This window comes from Triticum urartu, chromosome 3 (genome assembly GCF_003073215.2).
Source record: "Triticum urartu cultivar G1812 chromosome 3, Tu2.1, whole genome shotgun sequence".
Lineage (NCBI taxonomy): Eukaryota > Viridiplantae > Streptophyta > Magnoliopsida > Poales > Poaceae > Triticum > Triticum urartu.
The window spans coordinates 369,514,282-369,523,664 of NC_053024.1; the positions used below are offsets into that span (position 1 = coordinate 369,514,282).

Below are 9,383 nucleotides of genomic sequence, written 5' to 3' on the forward strand. Positions count from 1 at the left end.
GACCTGCGGTAGATCCTGGGCGGGGGATGACCTGTGGGGCTCACGCTCGATTTGATTGGCTGGGTGTCGGTTTCTTCGGTGCGCGGGGCAGCCTCTCCTGCCGCGCCGCGTGTGCGCGAAGGCCGCGTCGTGGGTGCTGCTCGGCCGACACATATATACCTGGTTTTTGCGCCCGCACCTGCGCTGGACTGATGACGGGTGGACCTGTACTGCTGCTGCCCCCGCTCATCGGTTGAACTGGATGCACGTCCCACAGTGTTTCTCTCGGGTCAAACGTGCCTGGGGCTGCCGCTCGCACGCACGCTGCTTGCCTCGTCCGCTGTGCCCACGTCGTGCGTTATGGGAGCAGCTACGCAGGGCTCGGCCGGTGCATGTGTACCTGGTTTATGCACCAGCATCTCTTCTATTGCGATGACAGGTGGGCCGGTCCTGCTGCTGGTCCCGCTCGTCAACTGCACGGACTTCGTCATGTTGGTTGGTTGTGCGGACTGCGCCGGGTTGGCTGGGGCATGTTCGCGTGGACCCCTGGCTGACCGATGCATCGTGTGCGCGTCCTGCGTGCCTCACCTCCGTCTGCGGTTGGAGAGAGGAGATGGACTGGCAAAATATCTCGCGAGCCCACTTCCCGCATCTCTATCGCCCTAGCCGCCTCCACGCTCGTGCATCCTCCCGCGTCAATCGTGCCCAAACCTCCTCATCTCGTATCCCGTGGGACCGAGGTGCGGGCATGGAGGCGAGCTTCCCTGGCGGCGGCGGCGACCTGCAGGCAAAGGGTGACGGCGGCGGCGGCGCTGGATTAGATCTGCGGGAGAGAGAGAGGATGAGAGGGGGAGATAAGGAAGAAGATGAGAGGGAGAGAGAGAGAGAGAGAGAGAGAGAGGAAAGGGGAGAGGGAGGGCTTCTACGTCGCCGCTCTCTGGATGCACGCCATCCACCCGCGCACGCTCGCCGCCAACCTCGCCGGCTTCGCCAGGTTCGGCTGCCTCAAGAACCTCCCCGAGATCCTCTATCGTTTCCTCCACGGCCCCCGCGATGAGCGCAAGGACTAGGACGACGTCGCTGCGGCGGCTCCGGGTGCAAGAGAGGCAAGCGACGCTGCGTCGGCGGCCTTGCCGCCGCCGCGGCTGAGGCCACCAAGGCCCGGCGCGAGAAGGAGGCGGAGCACGCGCAGGCCGTGCTCGCGCACAACGACTCTGACGAGGCCTTCTGCAACCTCTACGACGGCGTCGCCGACATCTTCGCCGGGCTACTCAAGTCGGACCAGGAGCACCTGCACGCGGGCGACACGGATCGTGTTCACCGCCAAGTGGTGCCCGTCGCTGCGCCTGTCGTACGACTGCGCGACGCTGCTCTGCGAGGCCATCGCGCGCCGAGTCTTCCCGCGCGACTCGAGCCCCGAGTACCTCGCTATCCCCGACAATCAGTATGCCTACCGCGTCCGCAACCGGCTCCACCGCGAGGTGCTGGTACCGCTCCGCAAGGTGCTCGAGCTCCCCGAGGTCTACATGAGCGCCGGAAGTGGGACGAGCTGCCCTGCGCGCGCTTGGCGTCCACGGCCATGCGCCGGTACAAGTGGCGTCCTGGCTGTTCTTCTTTCTTCTGGTAATGCACTGCTCCTTAGCTTCTTTCTTTGCATTTCTTATGAGTTTTGTGTATGCTGCTGCCTCTACAAGTGATGGTATGTGCTTTCTTTTGCTTGGTATAGTTTTGGTGTGTGTGTGTTTTCTAGCGCTAGGCCTACTTTTGTCTCTGGTTTAGGTGTCTGCATCAGGGCCGTCTCCAAAAATTCTGGGGCCCGGTGCGAAATGCGAATGGGGGCCCTAAATTTCTGGAATACAGGTTGCTTCACGAAAATACTATAACAAAAAAACACTGAGCCTGAATTTTAAAGTAGCAACAATCTTGAAAATCATGGCGTATGACAACTTGGTCAACTAACCTACTACATATCTTGATGAACTGGTGCATATGCACACAATATACTCACTAATATAATCATTCAACGGAACAAAATAATCTAAATTAAATAGTGTTTCGGTTTGAGCACACCTGGTGGACAGATCGGTGGTGCCCTCGCCTTGGTATGGGCCACCGGCTGTTTCTAATAGTGCATTTTTATTTTAGAATACGCAAAACATTATGTTAAGAATAGAAAAGAGTATTTACAGGATAGAGTTATAGCGAAGAAAAACTGGATGAAACTTGACATTAAGCAACCCCCTGAAGAAACCTGTCAGATTGGGTCACCCAAACGTCTATTCATCATGACCGTTGTAGTAGCAGCAGAGAGGAACAAAGCCGTACATTGAATCCAATTGTTCCCAAAACTGAAACGCTGCATAATTTCAATGAGGAATGGCTAGCCAACAGACTAAAAAACCACAAGCTATAGTAAGTCAGATCATCAGAGAAGGCACCTTCCTGCGATGCAGTGCACAGACGACTTGCTGTTGCTGTACCATATGAACATTCTTCATGCGAGAAGGGATATAGGCTGCACCTCCGGGGAGGAAACAAAGCGATCAAACTAGACAACGCCGCTAGCCTCCGCCACCGTGCGGCGGCGCCACACTTCGTTCGTCTCGGGAAGATGGATATCGATCGGCTGCAGGCTGCGTCAATCCGGACTCAGAAAAGGTCATACGGGAAATTGAGGAGAAGGCCCAGTTCGGGAGAGCCATGGGCCTGTATTAGTTGTAAGAATGGCCCAAAATTAAGGAGACATAGGCCTAGAATCGGGGCCCCCTGGAATTTGGGGGCCCTGTGCGGTCGCACAGCCCGCACAGGCCCTTGGACGGCCCTGGTCTGCATATACCATGGGTTGTGCGCTTGTGTGCTCATGTTGATGTTGGCATGGTTTATATTGTCTATTCTTTCTGCTTGATTAGCTAACAATCAGATTGGTGTAGTGGAGCTAAAAATACATTGGCTGGTTGTGTCTCTTAGTTTGGCAGAAAGCGCAGCATGTCAAATTGATCGGTGTCCATCTCCCTCAATTTCTGCATATTTATATTTGAGAAGTGAACCAGGCTACTCATCGATTAATAAAAGCTTTATAGTTCTGTTCTCCTTCCATTATTTCTTCAGTATTATTAATTTATTCTCTTAGATTAAAGGTATTATTGTAATGATGTCCTGTTGTTCTGTAATGTATTTTTGATTTTTTTCTGTGATTTTACTCAATGGTGCTTACTCGTCGCAGAAATGGATGTATCTATAACTAAAATACATCTAGATACATCCATTTATGCGACGGGTAATTCGGAACGGAGGGAGTACTATTGATGGACTTATTTTATGTATAAGTTAACCATCTCAATCCTCATCTATTCATTTCAAAAGTAAATTGTGTTGTCTGAAGTTTGTGTGGGAACACTATATTACGAATTTACTATCAGTTTTTCACAGGTTCTTGATTATCTATGGCCTTCCATGCAGGGCTTCTCTCTGATAAACAAAGGAGATGATATTGCAATGTGCTAACCAGGTAGCTTCCTTTATGATCTGCTTTGTCTTTTACCATTCTTTGATTTGATGCAACTAATTTGTGAAAAAATAGGTAACAGGTAGGAGGGCAGTTTAGTTTTCCTGTAAGTATGGATTTGCATTTGTGAATTCATGTCATTCATCATGCAAGTAACTTGTTACTTACCACCTACCAGTAGTTCAGCAAGGCATGCATGAAGCACATGAAAAACTGCAACGATATGTATGAGCAGTTATATGTCAATTTTTTTGTCCCAAGCTATTGAAAAAGTTTTCATTTTGTAATGCGAAGTGCTTTGTTTTCTGCAGATTATTGCTGCACATTTGTCTGTTTGATGTCTTGGTTGTGGGATCTGAAACACTATGTATTCAGATCAACATTACACAGGCAAGGAGCGAGATGATGGTTAGGATTGTTAACTTTCAGTCAACTTTAGCACTAAATATATATACTATTTCTTCTGCACCCAGCCGGATAATTTAGCTGATAATTTTTCCTTCTACAGCCAAGCAGTGGAAGAGAATGGTAACCAAAGACAACTTTGTTGGTCCTTGATCATGGATTTACAAGAAAGCCAACAGAGTATGAAAAGGTTCTCATGGGACTCACCCTGAACTGAAATCTATGTTCAACCTTGGTATAATTCTATGACAAAAACCCCAGGTGGTCCAATTTTTTCTTTCTTTCTTTCATGTTTATTGTTTTTGGTTTGTTATAACCGAATTTATAGCCTACTATTCGTGGGTTTCTTTTATTCTGTTTTGGTGGGTTCTAAGCTATGAAATTAGGAACCATATAGTTTATTAGTTTGAGACCTGCTTCAAGATAAAGAATGAAATGAAGAATTATTATTTCATGATGACACACATGACTGTCAAACTGCAGAAAATACTTGATTTATGTACTGTATGATTTCTGAGTTCCTTTCCTTTCTAGATTTATGTGGGGAGAACTCATGAGCTTATGAATGAGTGATTCGGATTTGTCTAATTGGGAACTAGCAAATCATGTAAAGTAAGGGTTTTTCTGCTCATATAGACTGGTTGGTCGATGGCTTCTTGATACATCGTACCTTAAACAACGTAATTTCTGATTGAGGGGACCAGGTTGATGCCCTGTTTGATGTGAATTTTCTGGGATGTGCTGCCATATATTTCCACCACTGTATACAACAATGAGTACAACATTTAACATGGGCATGATGTTAAATTTGAGTGAATCTAAGGGCCTACTGGCTGCATAATCTGTGGCTATATTTTTTAGACTTATTTATTTATTTTTGTGTATGCAAGGAGCAATTCTACTATCTCTTCATGGTTTAGCGTTTATATATTAGTTGGATAGTATCTCTTTATTCTGTTGTTGTGACTGACTAGCTGCTTACTTATATGGACAACTTGAACTGAAAGCAAGAGTAGAAGCCCATGAGATGAGACACAAGGAAAATATGCATGGTATTTTTCAATTCTAATGTTTCAGTTCCACTCACCTACTTGACTGGCTATGTGATGTATATACTGATTTCCTGCGACTGTTTGAGTTATAACAGTTTTGCTCATCTGGCAGAAAATGGCACATTCATGATTCAGTTTGGTTAGCAAGTGCCTAAATACTCTGGAAATGTGTTTGAATCACACAAAAAGAGTTTGTAGTTCTTATTCATACTTGAAACATGTGAGGCTCTGCAAATTAAACCATGTTTTTTTTCAAGGCGCATATGGATTTAGTAGACCACAACTAAACCGATTGTATATACATGGCCTGTCCTTAGTAAAGGAAACTATTTTCGTCGCCAGCATGACTTTAGTTGAAGGTTCTTACAGCATGAAACTATTTTCATTGAGAACATGTCTTTAGCAGGTCTCTGCGCCATTTCGCGCAATGGGTCAACTAGTACTGTAAATAATAGCACTAGTAAGAAATTTTTGGCACTAGCTAGTAGTTTTTGGCATGGATTAAGAAATTTTGGGCATGTTTTTGCTATTTTTTGTACACGCCAACTAGTGTCAAAAAACGTCTTACATTATGTGACGGAGGAGTATGTACTCGTACTGTAGCAGTACCAGTACTACTTTCTCAACTAGTACTGCGATGTACTGTACTTCTAGTATAGCGCACCGATTTTGAACTCTTGAATCTCAGGGACAAGGAGCCACAGTTGGAGGGTACTACTGTTCTCTATAACCATCGTTGTACTATCAATGCAGGGAAAGTACACCTATGTAGTGGCCTAGTGGGTACTCTCGGTGCTCTATTCAGCCGCTCCTCTCACGCACACACTAGCAGCCTGTTTATCAGCGACGGTTACTGCGGGGGCAGAACATTTGAGTTATTTGATAAAGCGAGACTAGGCTTTTTGCTTCCATTTGTGGAGGTGCAATGGATCTTGTCGAACTTTGTTAGTAGTTCCTTCTTTATGAATGAGATGAAGCAAAGCTTTTGCCTTCGTTTAAAAAAAACACGCCAAGAGGAATTTCTTTTATAGTAGAGCTAATAATGGAGTGAAGTCCATGCATGCAACGCCACAAGCTATAGAGTAGTAGTAGAGCACTTTACGTACAGAGCCATATTGCACAGTTCCCAATGCCCCGCCAGGCTTTTCCGGCTCCTCAGGCTTAATTGGGAGGCGCTGGTTTAAATATGCTACTAGCTGATGAGGAAGCTGCAAGCAAGGTGCGGCAAGGGCGAGCATGTGAGCCACGAGATGCTGGGAAGGAACACCCGTTCACGTGGCTAGGCTATCCAGTGCACCCAGATTGTGGTGCCGCACGTCCGTTTGACTTCAAAACTCAAACTACCTGTGTAAAATATTGGCTCGCAGCGAAGTTACTATTTAAAAAAATGGCCATCGAGTGTTCGGCCGGGATCGAACCCACAAAACGAGGTATACATTCCCGCGACCACTAATAGTACTCGTTGTAGTACAATGCAACCTAGAATCGCCTTTTGTTGCTAGTAGTACATTGTTCCTTACAAGAAACCCTTAATAATGCCAAAAAACAACTACCACTTGCATACGTGGCAGACTTAAGATAAGACTACTTTATCAACCATTGTACATGCTCTTACCAACCAACTCTACCAAGAAACGACTACTCTACAAAGTGTCGTTATAGGCACATTTCAACCCATGGCCCTGTTTGGATACATTTGTTGTCAATCTAACCCTGCCATCCAAACACCGCTTTGGTTAAAGTTAGTTCAGGGTTAGAATCTAACTCTAACCTCTGACTTAGAGTATCCAAACAGGGCCCATGTCGCCCATTAAGTCAACGCCTTCTATTCGACCGGGCGTTATGACTTGTGGGACCTACATGTCAGTCTACACAAAAAACCCCGAGTGACCTCCTACCTCCGGCCCGTCCACCTAGTCATCCTCAGCCATGGGACACAGCTGCTGCCGCCGGCAGAAGGCGAGGTCAAAACCGCCGGCGGGGCGGAGCCCATCTTGCGGCAGCCCGGATGCCAGCTCCGTCTGGTGCTCGCGGCCGCTAGCTAGCCAAGATAGCTCCGTACAGCTGCTTGTCTGCAAGGTTTGCTAGCTAGATTGGCACGACGACACGGCAGCTTGCTCGCGCTCGCCACGCTAAGGCCAACCATCTGGCTCGAGCGAAGGCCAGCGCGGTGGCCTTTATCGCTTGTGAGTCACGCTTGGGCCAGCTTGCCAACCCGTGCGGAGGCTAGCGCGGCATCCAGCCCGTCCGATGGAGCAGCGGCCAACTCGCTCATCACCGGCGCCACCGACGAACATGCATCAGTACTGTTTGAAGTAATGTTTAGGAAAAATTATGATTTGAGGGGGAATAAAAGGATAGAAGGTCAGATGTGGGTCCCTCGTGTCAACGGTCAAACAAAATCTGTTGGTTTAAGCTGCATTGTCAACACGGACGTGTGGGCCAACCCTGTCATAAATGGGTTTAAACTAACCTAATCGGTACTCCCTTTGTCCCATAATATAAGATGTGTTTGCAAGCTAAACTAGCTTGCAAAAAGTCTTACATTGTGGGACGGAGGGAGTACTAGGTAGTAGTTTTTGGCGTGGATTAAGAAATTTTGGGTATGTTTTTGCTATTTTTTGTACAATAGATTCTTCCTTGGGCTGGCTGAAAGTGGTATTTTTTTGTTAAATACTCTACATATTGTAAGTAGGAGTGAAAGTTAAGCTTTGGAACCCAATAAACAAGGCTAGTTACATGGTGCATATGTGTACATGATTGAAAGTAAATATCAACAATGAGTGACTAATATCTTGATGGAAAACTCGAAACTATGGAATACTAGGAAAAAAATTGTATGGTTGGAAATACTAGCAATGTTCATGTGTGTTGCAACGAATCATAATTAGAATAATACTTATTGACAAACTTGATACAAAACACTCTAATTTTGATATACATATATCGCTAGAGATATATTATGTTTCAATTAGAATATATTCCTTGGCCTGTTTTGGTGAGGTCAGGGAGGGTTGTGGTTGGTTTTAAGATACTAATTATGGGTTTTTCTGCAAATTGGTAGACAAGTGGGATGTTGGTGAGAAAAGGCAACAACTTACCTCACAGTCGTTTGATGTAAATCTAATGGTCACAAACGACGGATGGTAGACACACCATCATCACCAACTTAGTCTTCTATAAGAGTACTAGCAAGATTCGTGCATTGCACGGAACATCAAGATGCTTTTTTTATAAAACAGTTGTTGTGATTGACCCATGCAGGAGTAATCCTACGTGTAGAAATTAATGATATCTCGAGAAATAGTTGATAAGGTGAAGAGGAGTGGGGCGTGGTGGTGATTGGTGGTCGGACTGAGCGGAGGCATGGGGATTGACGACGCCGACAGCGGCCACCAGGCCAGTTTGTTCCAGAGGCTTCCTTTCTTAATTGCTCAACAATGAGATTGTTGGAGATAAGGATGAACGAGGGAAGACCTTGTCTGCAAATGTGGAGAAGGGTGCGGGTATCTTTTAGTTTAATTTCCATCCGTCAGATATAGATCGGACGGTCTATATTGCAAGATGGCACGCGTACCATCATCACCAACTCGTTTTTTTATAAGAGAAGAAATATAAGTATGGAGATACAAACGTATTATCGATACTTGTTTCCGTAAACTAGCATCTACATTCTATTTAACGCCACAACATGTGAGGCCTTAGCACAATGACTTCTCGACTATGTAAAACAAAGGTTTTCCCGTCGCCGATAAGGAGGGGGTGATGGTGGCGTGCTTTTTGGCTTGCTCTAGTCCTAGAGTCATACTAGGTGGTCTAAGCACGTGTAGATTCATCCTTTTTCAGGTCTCGTGTTCACCGTACTGCCATGACTGTTGATGAATAGACCGTAAGTTATTCACGGGGAAACCCTTGTTGAGCGTGTTTGCGAGAGAGAGAGAGTGCGTGTGTGATATGTCTAGAGACTGAGGCAATGATAACAGATTCTTCGTGTCTATGTGTGTGGAGGATAGAGAGAGACATGTACATGGGGCTTTGTGTTGTGTAACCTGGAGACACATATACATAATTAGAGAGTGAGTGTGTGAGATACACATGCAGACATGGGGAGAGATGAGGATCCAGATTAATGGGTGTTTGTGCATGTCGGTGTGTGTTTGTGCGCATGTTTGTGTGTGAGAGGGAGTGTGTGTATGTGGAGTACAGAGACCACTAATGATGTCGACTTAGTATAAGGGAAGGGGGAATGGTGTGACATGTGTAGTCGTGGGATAGCATGGGTGCGGGCGGAGGGAGCAAACTATTTGGAAGAGACATCGAGTGTGTGTGGGAGAGGGGTGTGAGAGCGAGCGAGCGAGAGATAGAGAGAGAAGAGAGAGCTAGCGACGAAGAGAGAGAGAGAGGGGGGGGGAGGGAGGGAGGGAGAGAGAGAGAGAGGAAGA

General features: G+C 46.4%; 1 long non-coding RNA gene across 4 annotated transcripts; it reads left to right on the forward strand.

The window, feature by feature from the left end:
• Window positions 1–550: 550 nt before the first annotated feature.
• On the forward strand, window positions 551–5,326 carry LOC125544010. Of its 4 annotated transcripts, XR_007299230.1 has the most exons (6): window positions 561–1,602; window positions 3,439–3,487; window positions 3,796–3,892; window positions 3,993–4,150; window positions 4,897–4,941; window positions 5,054–5,326. It is a non-coding gene; the product is annotated as an uncharacterized LOC125544010 (long non-coding RNA). The 4 variants fall into 4 exon arrangements; XR_007299229.1 differs by having other exon boundaries at window positions 553–1,602; window positions 3,993–4,941; XR_007299231.1 differs by having other exon boundaries at window positions 551–1,602; window positions 3,409–3,487; window positions 3,993–5,197.
• Window positions 5,327–9,383: the final 4,057 nt, after the last annotated feature.